The 16487-nt window shown below is 33.9% G+C and overlaps 1 protein-coding gene across 5 annotated transcripts in view; it reads left to right on the top strand.

Moving 5' to 3' along the window:
• Window positions 1-752: 752 nt before the first annotated feature.
• The window catches only part of CALCRL (calcitonin receptor like receptor), an 88756-nt gene continuing 73021 nt past the window's right edge, over window positions 753-16487 (top strand). For all 5 annotated transcript variants that reach the window (XM_037162955.2, XM_037162950.2, XM_037162953.2 and 2 more), the window contains exon 1: window positions 753-984. The gene's annotated coding sequence lies outside the window, so the exon portion shown is untranslated. The remainder of the gene's footprint in view (window positions 985-16487) is intronic.

Raw genomic sequence — 16487 nt, 5'->3', positions numbered from 1 at the left:
TATTATAAAATACTTTTAATTTTATAAATGACAAGTCAAATTTTAAAATATGTGTAATTTATTTAAATCTATGAATATGCTTTCAAGTTTATTTTCCCTAATACACATATAGTGAAAAATAATTCTACATATGTACATGTACACATACAGTGCTTTTGTTTATGAAAAACACACACATATTAGTGTCAAAACAAAACAAAATATGTTTTAAAATCTACAGAATAAAGTTGCTTTAATTTTTTGTGGAAAACTGATCATGGAATAACTCTGATTATCAAAACTCCAACTTAATAAGAGTTGGCCCAGAGAATTAATTATAATGGATGAAGTTATTATTTTTTGTATTTATATATGAAGAAAATAACTTCCTTGGATATGTCCTAAAGTATAATTCAAAACACACACACACACACACACACACACACACACACACACACTCCCCTAACTCTTTTAATTCTGACCAGAATATTACATTCAGATTTCCTTCAAATCACAGGCAGCTCGGTTTGACAAGTTCTAACAGTCAAGGTGAAATCCAGCCAGTTTTTGCCGCTAACGATGTATTCATACAGAACATAATCTCTGATCAGGCTGCTTCTTGCTCCTGTCTCAGAATAAGAAAGGAGTGCTGCTCTTCCTGAGGTATGTTATTTGAGAAAGAAAGTAACCTAACACTAACTGCAGGCGGGGTCAGAGTGATGTAACAGGAAGCTCTGATGTTTCCCTTCTGCTGCTGAGCACTTACAATGTGACAACACTTCTAATCTACTCAGAGCAACCCTTTCTCTCCAGCAGAGAGTGTCACCTCCTGCTTTAGGATCGTCCAGCTCTGCTCACTGGACCTCACCCTGCCTGCAGGATCACATTGCAAGGCTTCCACGCTTTCCCACCTTGCCTGGGGGTAAACCTCTTCTGTGGAATCTCAGATCAAATTCCCTCCTAAGAATATTTCACCAAGAATTGCCTTAGGAGCTGAACTGGGGGGTAAGTGCCTTCTTCAAAATAAGTATATTTATGCTGAGTAGTATTCTCATGTAGTTTGGCCATGTTTCTATTATAGAATTCAGTGACATTGAAATGATGTGGAAACATAGTCTCACTGATTTCACATTAAAGAAACCACAGTATATTGCCCCAAAATGTAGATAAAATATTATACTATTAGACAATATCATGTATAGTGATAGTCCAGAAAATAAATTTAGCAAGTAATACAAATCTAAGTGTATTAAAAGTGATACATGTAAACGAATATCTTATTCAGGGAACAATGCTTTTCAAAATTAGCTCTACTAATAGCTAAGCTTGAATTTTAACAGCTGGAAAACATTTTTCACCTCAGGAAGTGCCTTTAAACTTTCCATATAATCAGTATTCTAAGAAAGGGGTAAAAGAATAACTACTTTTGGGGTCTCAGAGGCTCGCTCTGTAATTGAACATAATGAAGAATTTAAAGGAAAGTAATTGCTTTGGGTTTATTATACTTGCCTCGTATATTTCTTTTACCTCTATTTATCTCTAAATATTGGACTAATGGAATTTTCATTGTTCATTGTTGCCAGATGTGTTTAAAGTACTCTTTTGCTAAGCCTGAACTGCTTCCGCTGTGTTGGAGAAAGGGGTGGACTACAAAGGGAAAAACAGATGGGGTTGAGAAAATGTTGAGATTTCTATGTCAACTCTAATTTCAAATGTCTTTAGCTAAGAGAATGTGTTCCTGCAATTTGTCCGGTGTCCATCTGCCATATTTTGAGGGGAGTGTGTGATGGTCAGGTAACTGTGGATAAAGAAAAGTAACAAAAGTTTCCCAATGAGTATAACCAATTAATAAACAAAAACATAAAGTGGGCATTTTTAAAAAGTCTTCAGGATAGATGTGACCAAAATATAGAGATAAAACATCTCCTAATGCTTCTTTCCATAGTACAGACTGTCCTGGACACTAAGAAACTATAGAGTCCACTTAATAAATTGTTGGTATAGAGATATCAGAAATTTGTTGTTTAATCAAAAGTAAGTATCAGGGTCAGGTTCAGTTATATTGGTTGATGTAATTTGCATACATTTCCTTATGTAAATGAAATTACACTCTGCAAAATGTCCTTCAATGGAGAACCCTGTTCTTAATCACTTATAATCCAGCACACTAATAATAGTAGGCTACAAACTCATTCTCTGAGTAACTCCTTGGTGATTTTATGCTCATTCCCCCACACACACACACATTTCTCCAAATAATGTAAATTTCAATTAAGTCTTATTTTTGTGATTCTTTTAAACAACTGTGGCTGATTTCCTGTCTCCCTTCTATTATTAATTGTACTGAGTTCCCTGACACATGGCTAGAAATGGAAAAAGCGTTTTTAGAATGTGACCTTGTAAATAGCCATTAGAGAATTAGGAGAGGAAATGGCAAGAACACATGCCTAGCCCAATGTCACACATTAGTAACAAAAATTAAAACACATTATTTTTAATTTAGATTATTTTCTTAGAAGAAGGTATATTAACATCAAGTTTGGAACTCCCCAAACTTCTCTAAATTCTTTTTAATTGCTAGCCAAGCCCTATAATTTCCTTGCATAATATAATTAAATTTTTATAATTGTATTAATAATATCAATTATCATCTTTATTTTTAAGAAATACTTTTGTAAAGCACTAGGCAATGAATACTGACAGTCATTAGGCAAAGACTAATTATTCGAAAAAATAGTATTTAAAATAAACATTTCAAATGCTTGAAGTGTGAAGTGAAAGTTCACATTATTATTTATGTTTGCTTTTTTAATGATAAGAATGTAAGAGCATCGATGTATGCTTTCAAACCATAAAGAATTAATTTATTTTTCTAGATGGTATTAATCTGTCGCATCACAAAACCAAGCAGAGTCTAAGGCCAGTTCTAATTGTGTAAAATGAGACAGAGTTGAGAAATTACATGAATAATGTGAGCTAAAATATGTTTTACCTGCAATATTCAAATATCTTCAAGAAATATGCTTTGGCCATTACTACTAGGTCTTTTTAAAAATATGTCTAGCACATGCTACCATGTTGTTTTTATTAGTTAAAATATGTAAATGTTTAGAATATGTTTTGAAAAAATAGAATAGTAAAATTTTAAAAAATGGGCCTATAATGTTTTTACATTATATTTTACTGATGATGCTATTACAGCTGTCTCAATTTTACCCCTTTTGCCCAGCCCTCCCACTTCTTCACGCAATCCCCCCACCATTGTTCATGTCCATGGGTCATGCGTATAAGGTCTTTGGCTGCTCCATTTCTTATGCTGTACTTTACATCCCCATGGCTATTTTATAACTACCTATTTGTGCTTCTTAACCCCCTCACCTTCACCCATTCCTTCTAATTTTAAAATCATGTTAAAGAATGACCAAGGTATATGTATTTTACTCACAGACGATGCCTAAATATAATGAGATTTAAATGGAGTCAACACCTTAGCATATTTATGAAAACCATTTTTTCCATTATTTTTTCAAGCATAACAGAACTTTTCATTTCAGTTAAAAAGTAATATGATGACTAAAACAATTACCTTATTGCTTTATGTTAATGTAGAAAAGTTCTTTGATAAGCACATAAAAACTCATGAGACTTTAGTCAATATCATCATCGCATATTTCTAGGTCATAATTTGCTTTCAAGTTTTTCTACATGGTTAAATTTAGTAACTAATACTTAAGGATTGTTCTAGAACTTCACAGAAAAATTAACAAACTATTTTAAAATTATTATCATATGTATTCACTAAACAAAACTTACTTCATGCTCTGTGAATTTGAACACAGCTTGAAAAACTAATTGTTTTGAGAGATATAATAATTATGCTGTCATCTTTTCAGAAAACAAATATATTCAAAGAATATTGTTGGAAGTTTTTGGCTTTGTTCCTTATCTCTGTTTAAGATTCAGAGAAGCTTTTAACCCGCAAACGTAAGCTGTATGGTTGCAATGATGTTAACGAAAACACTCCGAGGGTCAATTTTGTAGCACCTCTTTAGTCTTGACTCCATTAGCCTGTCAGAGAATACACTGAAAATGGAAAATCAGTACAGGACTATTTAAAACACTTGTCTGTGTCTGGTTTGGAAGTCTATGCGTGAACTATAAATGTTTATAATCTCTCAGGGAAGCTCTCTTTTCTACTAAAGAATTTCTACCATGCTGCACTTTTAAATGATTCAGTAAATCCTCTTATTTAATGTCAGAAAATGTCCTAGTGCAATTAGGTGGAAAATAAATATTTACCAGAAATACAAGATCAAATCTGCATACTAACCAACTATCTCAATCATTTTTCTATGTTATTCACATAGACAAACATTTCTGCCCAAATTCTTTCGATAGCAAATATGCAACTCAAAGTATCTGGATGGCTCTCACACCTTAATTTTAGTTTCTACCTTCAAGTTGACTTACAATTTTGAATAAACATATCCTTAAAGTATAAAGTTGAACAAATAATAAGTAGAATACATTTAGTTGTAAGCTTTGGAATATAAGTACTGAGTGAGCATGATTTAATAAAAGAGAATCTATGAATTAAATGTGACAATTAAATCAACAAAATCTATTTAAGTAATAGAGAATATTTTATGCATTGTATTTAAGTTGCAATTTAAACAGAAAAGTCTTCAATAATTCAGTTTATTTTTATGTTAAATTAAGATTATAGTATTGTTCATTAAATCAAATCATCCCTGCATTTTCTCATATTTGAGAAATCTCAAAAGCAAATTAGTTTTTTTAATTTGACTTTATTTTATGAAAACAAGAAATAAATTTAATTTTTAAAAACACAATAAAAGTCTTTATTATAAAAAATAAATTAGAGTCACTTGCTGTGAACTGAGTTAAGGTTTATGTATATTAAGATATTACTCCTATTTGTTTTAGATGTTAATCTGCAAATATTTTTGTAGGACATGTTTCTTCCTTAAATTATTTTGCTTATTTGAAAGAAACAGTATTATGTAAAACTAACTCACCAATATGTTATTATTTTCAAAGTGGTCACTGTAGTGTTTAAAACAAATGTATGATATTTTTACCTTATCGAAATTAAAAGGACAAAAATATCATCTCAACCCATCATAAATCTTAATAAATAAATAACTCCTGAGGTACTGAGGCTACAGCTCTGTGCTTTATTGAGGTTATTGGATGGAGACCAATTTTCAGAGAAATTTTATTTCTCTTAACATGAAACATGTTTAATTTAAAAATATGTAGCATAAAATTTTGCATAAACTTCTAGTTATTTCTCTACTACTTTTAGGTTAATCTGAGCTCATTGTGTTTCTCATGGAACCATAGTAACTTCTGAGCATGTCATGAAGTGTATTAAGTAGCAGCTGTATGGCTAAGTCACAACTGGGAGACTGGTAAGGGCACCCTCCTCCCTGCAGTGCAGGCACATGGGGGATCATTCACATACTTGTGAGCATACAGGCTTAGTCTGATCAATCAAAGCCAAGGTAAATTTGTCTTATCTTCAATTCCTGATTTCTTTAATTAAAAAAATTATAATTAATTTGAACCTATGCCCATTAATTAACCTGAAATCTATATCATTCGTGCATAAGCATTCACGTCGCATCCTTTGCCAGGGTAATTTAAAGGGGAAATTGGACCTTTGGTTCAGTGCTGGAGAAAAGAATATAACATCATAAGAGAAAATAAGGAGTATGACAACTATGGGAAAAGAACGCTGTCAAGGCTACCCTGGCTGGGTAGTTCTGTCGGTTAGAGCCCCGTCCCGATAGCCAAGGCTGCGAGTTTCCCGTGAGGGCACACAAAAATATCCACCGATGCCTGCATGAATAAGTGGAAGAGCAAGTCGATGTTTCTCTCTCTCCTTCATCTCTCTCTTTCTCTAAAATTAAAAAAAGAAAGTTAATACAAAACTGTGATTTACAGGGGAGGGTGGGTGTGAACTCTATAGTTACTTTCAAATGTGAGGCTAATTAAGAGACTTGTTTTTATTTATAGAATGAAAACTTGTATCAGAGCAATACATTTTCTTGTTTTATTAACCAATCTACAACATGTAGGTCTTCTTTAAAAATTTACTTTCGATGAAAAATTTTGTTTTTAAATCCTTTTTTCATTTTTTTCAAAAAGATTGTATTTCTTTATCTCTAGAGGGGAAGTGAAGGAGAGAAGGAGAGAAATATTAATGTACGGTCGCCTCTCGTGCGTCCCCTGCTGGGAACTGGCCTGCAACCCAGGCATGTACCCTGGCTGGGAATTGAATCGCAGTTTGGTTCGCAGGCCCACGTTCAATCCACTGAGCTACAGCAGCCAGGGCTAACTCTTTTTTAAAAACATGCCAATATACTTTATTAGCTAAGGCAAATTAAAACGTTCATTTGTATTATAGAAATTTAGGTATCATTGTTTGAAGCAGTTGTCTGCAATGGAGCACACCCCAGACAATCTTTGTGTCATGTGTAGTAAGCACATTGCTACATTTTTAATGTGTGAAGCACAATTTCTTTAAACTCCTAGTTCACTGACTAAAATATCTTGGAACCTGTCAAGTTTATCTGGGTAAATATATATATTTATCCTCAGCTTTACCCCCTGGTCCTTAATGTTAGATGGTGGATATATTACTGGGTACATGTCTCTGAGGTCTGAGGGACAAATAATTCTTTTTTTTTTTACCTCAAACAGGAGCGTCTGCCTTCCCTGCCATAGCACTCTCTCCTGAAGTTAGCAGTGGGTGAATTTTCCACACTGTACTTACATAAAAGAACCCCTTTTAAAGGGTGACTTGCTACTGCTAAGATTATTTAGTGTAGAGGGCTTGCCATGTGCCATGTCCATGACTAATTACTAAGGTATAAACTCATTTAATCTTCCCCAAAGTGCTAGGGGTATTGTTATATTTGTTAGCAGATAAGAAATCCCAAAACTGAGGCACAGAGACCCTAGGTAACATGTCCAAGATCATATAGCTACAGTGGCAGAGCCAGCACTTGAATCCTAGCCATCTGGCCCCCGAGCTCATGCTCCTAACCATTCAGCTTCCTTTTCCAGTTGGTGGCTGGTCTAGTCATCCTTTGTGTGAATAGATGCTGTTCCCACAACCTTAGGTTCAAGTGTAGAATGTCCCATTGTATTGAAACAATAGTAAAGTAAATAATCTTGGGTTTCCTGGTTAATCCATGAGATTGTGTGCTCAGCAAGAAATTATTTTTATTTTTTTCTACTCTCGTATCAATTGCAAAGAATTAAAGAATAATAAAAACTACAGTTAAAATATATGCTATATTAAGTACAATTTAATGGACTTTGGACTCAAGTTATGTACATATGAGCCCCCAAATCACCACTTATTAGTTCCCTTTTCTCATCTGTAAAATGGTAGTGACAATCTGAATGTTGTGAGCAGTGCAACAACACATGGCACATGTTTAGCCTGACACTTGAGACTTAGTAGGTGTTCAACAATTTATAGTGCTTATCACAAATCTTTTGTAAAAAGAGCTCAAGATATAACTTATTTCTATGCAAAAACTCATTGCACAATCAACATAAAGACAATCAGAATACAATCTCTGCAAAAGACAGGAAAAGGGAACAAGTGTGGTTTGTAACTAAAGTTTTTAGAGTGGTCACACTCTGGCCATCATGGAATATATTCCAGAACCTAGTGAAACTAATGTTGTTAATCACAATTTCTATAAAACTTGAGTACGTAAAAGGTTTCTTCATTCTAACAAGTTAAGACTGTATATTAAACAAAAACATTTTTTCATTCTTTTACACATTAAGCTCAGAGAATTACATGGTGCGCCCAAAGTCAACCAATTATCACTGAAAAAGCTCTGGTTTCAACTATGTCTACTGTGACCCTAAATCCTAACTATTCTGTGGTGCTATTGCATATATTATATACCTTAGACCTCTCATTGCTGATGTTATACAAAGTCAAATGAAGATAATGACCCACCAAATCTGACCTTTCGTTACTTAATAGAAATAATTCCTTTCCCCTAAATCCATCAATAACATCATAACTGTGTATCAAATATTGTTCAAGACACAAAAATGTGGTTAATAAAATAATATTCTTAAGAATAAAACTTTGAAAAATATTTAGTTTCATTAATTTGAAGAGAAAGGCCTTCAAATGAGATGTGAATGAGTATTAACATCTAAAACAAGCTGACTGGGGTGAAACCCATATAACAATTTTCCTAAATACTGTTAACATTTTAACTAATTGAATCATTCACAATAGTTCACTTCCTTAATTTTACATTTTTCTAAAGAATTTCCTTTTCTGCATTCCATGTTATCAACTCAAAACTTATTTTTAAAGACTTGCAAAGTCTTTTGATCATAAAATTATATATGTGCATATTTAATGACCAGATTCCAGCATACTTTCTTGCAAATAAAAATATCAAACTTAACAGAGTTTATATTTGAGTTTTTGTATCACTCAAAAATCCCTGGAAAAATCCACTAAGTGCAATTTTTCAGATTAATCTGAAAGCTGTTTGCTTACCAAGTTCTCAACTGTCACACTGCCAGTAACCATAAAAGTTTTCACATTCAAGGTTATAAATCCTCAACTGTCTCCATTCTAGTACCATATGCATCATAAAAGACTACGTGTTCAAAACGTATAACATTATATGTAGTTTCTGAAGCTAAAGGCCTGAATAAATTAAATATATCTAGTGGATCCTTAACTTAGAAACAGGAGACTTCAGTTCAATTTGTCCTGAAAGGTTTTCATTAAGTCTGTGATGTAAGTCTAGAAATAGCATGTGCTTAAAAAAAGTTAGGTTGGTACAATTAGACAATACTTTGCTCTTAATTACTCAAAATTGTTTAGACTTCAAGTATTGTCCTACATCCTGGTGTATGTTTATCTTCCAGACATAATCGCATAATGTTATAATCATGGAAGGAAAAGTCTCTAAGTACAATTTTTAGCTTTCCTATCTGGAGAGCTATCACAGTATATCAAGTCCAATTTGAATAACTCTTTGGCATTAAATTAAATGGTAGTAAACAACAAAGATCAATGTGTATCATATTACTTTATTGATATAGAACATAACAGATGTTAATGAGGAAATGTTTATTTGAATAAATCATCTGAGTAACTTTATAAATTTGTTGTATCTTCTTTTCTCTACTGTTCATTACATATCCATCATTATAGTACCTGAACATAAAAAATTGATAATCCTTTTCATTTGTTGGCTCATGATTCCTGGATGTCAGATTTAGTGTCTCTTCTTTTTATTGAGTCCTTCACCTCCAGACAAGTTTACTTTTTGGTAGCACTTCTAATACCAATTTGCAGAAGTTTAAAGGAAAGTAAGCACATTATCTAAAAGAGGATTTAAAATTGGCTGTGGGTTTTTATTCAATGAACATGGAATGTTCTTCTCTCAGGTATCCATCTGCCTGAGTCCCTCACCTCGCTATAGGCTTTACTGATATAAACTTTTCCATGGGGCTTATCCTCATCACTTTTTAAAAACCTATACCTACACCGTCACAATCATCTTGCTCAGATTTAGCTTGTTTACTTTGTCCTAACTTTTTCTTATAACACTAATCACCTTGCAACACACCACTTAGTATAATTGATATATTTTCTATGTTGTTTTTTTTTATTTTATGTCCATACCACTGACATGTAAGCTCTACAAGTACAAGCTTTGCTGCCTTTTTTCCTCACTAATATATTCTAAGGATCTAGATAAATGTCTTCACTTGGCAAATGTTTAACATTTAGCAATTCCATTTCCAAAATATATCCGCCAAAACCCAAAACACCGATTAGAAAGAATATGTGCAACCCCTATGTTCACCGCAGCGTTGCTTACAATAGCCACCATTTGGAAGCAGTGCAAGTGCCCATCAGTAGATGAGTGGATAAAAACACTGCGGTACATTTACACAGTGGAATACTACTCTGTCATAAAAAAGAAGGAAACCTTACCCTTCTGTGATGGCATGGATGAGCCTGAAAGCATTATGCTAAATGAAATAAGCTGGTCAAGGGAAAAACAAATACCCTGTGATTTCACTTATGTTTGGAATCTAATGAAAAAATAAACTAACAAACAAAAGAAAAACAGAACCGTAGATACAGAAAACAGACTGACAACTGTTATGAGGAAGGGGATTTGTGGGACTGGGTGAAAAAGGGGAAGCGATTAAGCAAAAAAGAAAAACTCACAGACACAGACAACAGGGTGGTGATTACCAGAGGTTTGGGGTGGGGGAGGGAAGTACAGAAGGTAAAGAGGGGATAAATGGTGATCGAAGGAGACTTGACTTTGGGTGGTGAACACACAATACAATATACAGATGATGTATTATAGAATTGTACACATGAAACCTCTATAATTTTATGAACCAATGTTACCCCAATAAATTCAAAAATATTTTAAATGATTATATGAATGAATGTATTTCATTATATTAGTCTCCACAGACAACTTGGTAGTGACTTTATATGACTTTCTATGCAGTGTACATACACTCTTGAGCTGAAATTCTGGAGATATTAGAATCACTACACATTGCCAAAGAGAAAATATTCAGAAACTAATTATCATTTTATTATTCTTTGGTCAACCTAATATTTATCCCTTCACTGTTTTTTTAAAGAAAAATAAATTAGCAAAGATGCTTCTGTAATGTATTTACTGTTGAGGTTTCACTGAATTCTAATGAGTGACCTTTCAAACTAGGGTACATAAGAAGGTTGCTCAATATTTGAACACAAAATTTTGAAGCATTTCCCCAAATGGCCAAACTGGCTGAAATTGGCAGAATTTCTTGTTGAAACTGGCAGAGTTGCCAACTCTTGCCTCCCAACAAAAGCCTTACTCCCTTACTTATTGCCTTTCTGGACAATAACACAAAAAGTCTATAGAAGAAGGATAAAAAAGGAAACTTAGCAGTGAAATTGTAAGAAAGAAAATAAGTCCCACAAAAAAACAATGTGGTGGAACACAAATTCTGTGTCATTGCCAAAAAATTATACATCTGTTTGATAAGTGATAAGGTACATGTTTGTTAATCTATACTTTATCAGGTATTTTAAAATTGTTGATTATTAAACATTTAAAGATAATTCTGAATATAATGCCAACTGTGAATGACCTTTCATTGTTGGATTGTTTGGCAAGTTTTCCATACTTAAAGCCAAAGTACTATTTTATCATTTGAAATATATGTACACGTATACATATATGTTATTAAATAAACTCATGATTTGTTTGAGAGTCTCATGATGGATTATCACAAGACCTTTTTGAATAACACAATTACAATGTATAATACTTTTCTTTTCTAATTTAGAGTTTGCTTATGTTTGAGACTTCCATAGCTAACTTAATTTTATTTTAAAGCAAAGTGCTAATTGTTCATCCACCTAGAATCTGAGCCCAGATATGTATATCTCTCTCAGGATATATACATATTTTCTCAAATTTTCTTTTAAGAAATAAATTTTCAAAATACATCCATAGCATTCAAGAAAATACACATGTAAAATGCATCAAGGTTGTAATTGTATTGTCCTTCAACCTATTATGTAATAAGACACTAACTGGATTTTAAACCATAAGCAACAAACTAGTCTAAATTAAACTGTCTGTCCTAGATGAAGTATTGCTCAAAACATACAGTAAATTATAAAACAACTCTTTGAACTCTCTGACTTTATTTGATGTGGTCATTATTGGATAGTATACTTATAACAAAGTTACTATTACAAAACCTAAATGATAATAATGCCTAACAAAAACTGTATTGTGTTTTTAAGAATTACTCCACATTTGCTTTATTTTGTGTGTATATATATAGCATTGCAACCCAGTAGTCTTCAATGCATTCTCTTTGTCCAAAGTAGCTTAAAATAGACAAAAACAATAATAAAGATACAATAGCTCTACTTTTAAAAAGAGAAGAGTGACATTTCTAATTGAATGAGCTTGATGAAATCGTGGAAAAGCCACTTAAACTTTACAATAAGAAAGCCTTGACAGAATTTTCAATTCAAGTAGTTTGCACTTTAAATCAACGTGCAAAAATGACTAATTTCTCTTGGTGAGAAGAAATACTTCATACTTTCTCAAGCTAGTATCAATCCCTGCAATAACAAGTGGGTACTTCTAGTAGTCCTATTCAGATAAAAAAGCAATGCCAAAATATTTGATCACTCTCAACTATATTCTCTGGAGGCACCACACATTCTGTCTTGAGAGCCTTTAGTAATGGAATGTTACTTGTAGGATAAAAAGGCTGTTTTGAAATCTGAGTAGTTAGCTGATACTAAATTAACCATTAACAATAAATTGCTTTGAAAAGTTTCACAAATTATTACAATCGACTTGCCATTGTACAATGATTTAAGGAGATAAAATTAAGTAGAATAAAATTCATATTTGTTTTAGTAGTTCTTCGGTTCTTACATATGCCGGATCACCTTGATTGTGTTAACTGTCTGTATTTCAGGAGATTGATAGTAATGTTGGAGACATAGCCAGCTAACTTACAACATGTAATGTAACCATAAGTCAATTGTGTAATTCATGGTGTTGCTCACAAACAAATGTTATTAACAATTTTCTGATTAGTCTATTTTAACTAATTCCTCCTACTACATCCTCATCTCATTTTTTTATGGAGTAGATGTACTCTCCGTGTTTCCATGTAACAACTCTTTTAATTGCATGTTTTAAAACATATAATAATTTTACACAGCCTAAACATTGTTTCCTTGCAGTAAAGCCAGAAGGCCTCACTTTATCATAGGTCTGCTGACAGTGTCTTAGTAAATGTTAAGGTGAAGGGCTTGGAGATTCACCCAGAAGTTGATGAAACTAGAACTTAAAGAAACAAGATTAGGGAATTAAGGACCAGTTAGAAAAACAGAACAGAGATGATTCAGAACATTTTTCACCTAGAGAAGGAAGATATGTGACTGTAAGAATGTAGTTAACTTAGTAATTATTACTTACCAAGTGAAAAAGACTGAGTAAAAGCTAAGTGAGGGGTGGGATTTAAAAGAAAATGAAACCATGAAAAAAGGGGGAGGATGGGGGGGGTGAATAAACTAAAGACAGCAAAAGAGAGTTGAAAAAGGAGAGGTTATAAAGAAGATAATTAGTACAATAAGACATATTGTATTTGCCAGAAAGGTTAGGGAACAAAAACACAGCACTGAACTGCATTAATTAAGATGTGGAGATACTTTGGTTCCATTGCCATGGACAAATTGTTAGTATGCAAATGTCTTCCAGCTGCTTGTCCTAACATTTAGGATAAGAAAACTTTCTCTGTCTTTTTGTTTCGATAGTGGGGTTGAGTGCTAAATCTAGGGGTTATTCCTTCTGATAAGAAGTAAGGAATATTTGTGAAGAAGTTGTGAGAAGCAAACACCACCTCCTGGGTGGTCATCAGGGTCTGAGGCTTGGACCCAATTGGTTAAGATAAGGACTTGACTTTAAAGTGGAGAATTCATAGGGTCTTGATGTCCTTGGAAAGACTTAGTCTGTCTAGGACAGTTTCTCAAAAGGTAGTCCAGTAATTGGGCTACATTAATCAGACCACATCTAAAGTAGTAGAGCTGTTTGGTAAAATGCAAACCCCTGGCTCATTTCAAACCTGCGGAATCAGTCAGAGCATGCTCAGCATACAGAGGGAGGTGATGCTCAGGTGATCCTTGTGTGCTCCAAAAACAGTTTCTCTCTACTGAACTCTGGATGTTGTGAAAATAAAACATAACATGATTAGGTTCAAATTTATAATAACAATAAAAAGGAGTGATCAAGACACATGTCTAAATAAGGAAATGATAAACACAAATTCACACCGAACTGTAGTTCAGTACACGTAAATAACAAGACATATGAAGAATGTCCAGAAGGTATCCAGCCATGTACTATGAAAAATAGAGACATTTCTTGGAGAAGATATAAGGTACAATGTACACAGGACAATGACACCTCAGTCTCTTTCAAAGTAGACACCTTAGAACCTCACACAGTTCTCTCAATTGCCATCAGCTGCCCCGTTGTATTTTCCTGAATCTCATCAATGGTCCAAAACCTCTTACCTTTCAAAGGTGATTTTACTCATAGTTTTGGGAAAAGCCAGAAGTTACAGGGTACCCAATCTGGACTATACAGAGGCTGAGTCACCTGGATGATTTGATGTTTCTCAAAAAAACTCTGAATGAGACATGATACATGAGCAGGTGCTGACAATCACCAGTTGCCAATAACTGCAGCCTTCTGAATCGTCCAAATAGTTTCCATGGAGGAATGTTCAAGCTTAATGTAAAATCTGATGCATATTCATTGCTCTACTCCCTCAGTCATTTTGAATGTAATAGCCACACAGTACACACGCTCACTCAACAGCGTCTTCTGCCCCCACTGACTAGTACAGTGAAGCCATCATTGTTCACACATGCACATTCCAGTCCACTCTCCTTGGATGCCAGGCTACATCAATGTGGTGCAAATGTTCTTATTACAGGGTCCAGCACAAATAATGCAATTGTTTGTTACAAAATCTTTTATTACAAAATCATGAACATGTAATTCTGTAACATAACAATATTATACTCAAGCACACCATATGACATTTAGGTGATATGTTCAAATTAAAACTATAAATTATTACACCCATATTATCACCCTACCAACCACACTTGAGCAGGAGTCACTTCTGCTGGGCCCTGTATTAACAATGCCTGGACTTTTTCTGGACAGACCTTCTATTTATTACCTTTCCCTCTAATTCTTGCTTTGAGAATTATTACTTTGATGATTTGGGGACACATTTCCCATGTCTGAATATCCTAACTTAAGTCTTAGGGACTTGGTAAAAGTGCAAATACAACTTTACTGGCTCCTCTTTCATTGAAATACACATACATGTTTCCTAGGTGTTCATTATTGGTGTTCCAAAATTTTCTCTGTATAAATTGGGAAGTAACCTAAAGCCAAATAGAATTCACACACCTAAATTGTTTCGGTAAAATGTGAAGGGTTTATATTGTGAAAGGTCTGATATAAACAATAGTCCGACAAAAGGAAGTAAACTTCCAAACTGGATTGTACTGCGTCAGGCAGTCCCGTCCTCCACCCACCCACTCTGACCTATCCCATATTCACTGCATTCTAATATTTTGATCCATAAGTCCACCACAATATATAGTTCCAGAGTAAGAAATCATAATCTTCATGCTGTTCTACAAAAACTTTTTAAAAGCTGTAAATCTCATACATAGAGTTTATGTATAGCATAAACATACAGTTTCAATAAATAAATGCCCAACACCTAGACTACAGTTGTCTATCTTGTTCCTTCTTGATCATCACATACACGTCTCCTGATGTAGACAATTATCTTAAACTTGTACTTACCATTCCCTGCCTTATTACATGGCTTTACTACACATGTATAAATTCTAAGCAATTTAGTTCTGCTGTTTTTATTTTCTGTTATGAAAATGGAAGCATTCTCAATATGATGATTCCTTCCTGGCTTCTTTCATCCAGCCCTGGGTTTTGGAGATGCTTCCCTGTTAATGAGTGCGGCTGGGTTTTTTTGTTTTCATTGTTGAAGAGTTTCATAGTATGTATGTTCCACAGGTATTTTATTCTTTCTTCTGCTAAGAGACATTTGGATTGCTTCCACCATTTTCCTGCCATAACGATGAGGCCATGGACACTTTTTTATAGTATGTCTTGGTGCACATGTGCCCGACTTTCTCTAATCAATGCACTTGCCAGTGGGGTTTCAGGATCCTAAAAATTCAAAGTGCTTATGCCAATTTATACCCCTACCAACAGTGTATGAGTTTTCCATTGCACCACATCCTTTCTGATACTTTGTATTACTGTCAGACTTTTTAGTGAAAATTTCCTCACTCTGGTGGGTGTTTGTAGCATCTCATAGTTTCAATCTGCATTGCTTTGATTATGATCACAGCAGACTGATATGTAAAATGAATTATAATTTCCCTCTGAAACACTTGTTTCTAATTGGATAGGAGTAACTTAATTTTGGAGAATCATGGATAAGCCACTTTTTGCTTCTAATTATTTAGAGAAGGACTATTTCTTTTCGGTTAGGACATCCAGGGAATAGAGGGAGTAGGTGTTATTGCTTTCAGAACTGGGAAGGTGTAAACAGCACTTCTCATCATGAACAAGGACGCAGATGAATAATGCTGAGGACCATATTCCTAACATTCCATTTCCCTTTATTCAAAAATCCGATCAAATACATATCAAAATCTTCAAAATAAAGAGGAAGGAAGTGAATACTTCCATGATGACATGTGCGTGCTTTTTCGTTGTAGATGTTTTTTAAACCACTTTCAGGTTCACAGCAAAGTTGAAGAGAAGGAACAAAGATTTCCCCTATCCCCCTGTCCCCACGCACTTCTAGCC

Source organism: Artibeus jamaicensis, unplaced genomic scaffold, assembly GCF_021234435.1.
Source record: "Artibeus jamaicensis isolate MK-2021 breed Jamaican fruit bat unplaced genomic scaffold, CSHL_Jam_final contig_391, whole genome shotgun sequence".
Classification (NCBI taxonomy): domain Eukaryota; kingdom Metazoa; phylum Chordata; class Mammalia; order Chiroptera; family Phyllostomidae; genus Artibeus; species Artibeus jamaicensis.
The sequence above is the reverse complement of the archived record's forward strand: the minus strand, read 5'-3'. Positions and strand labels throughout refer to the sequence as shown.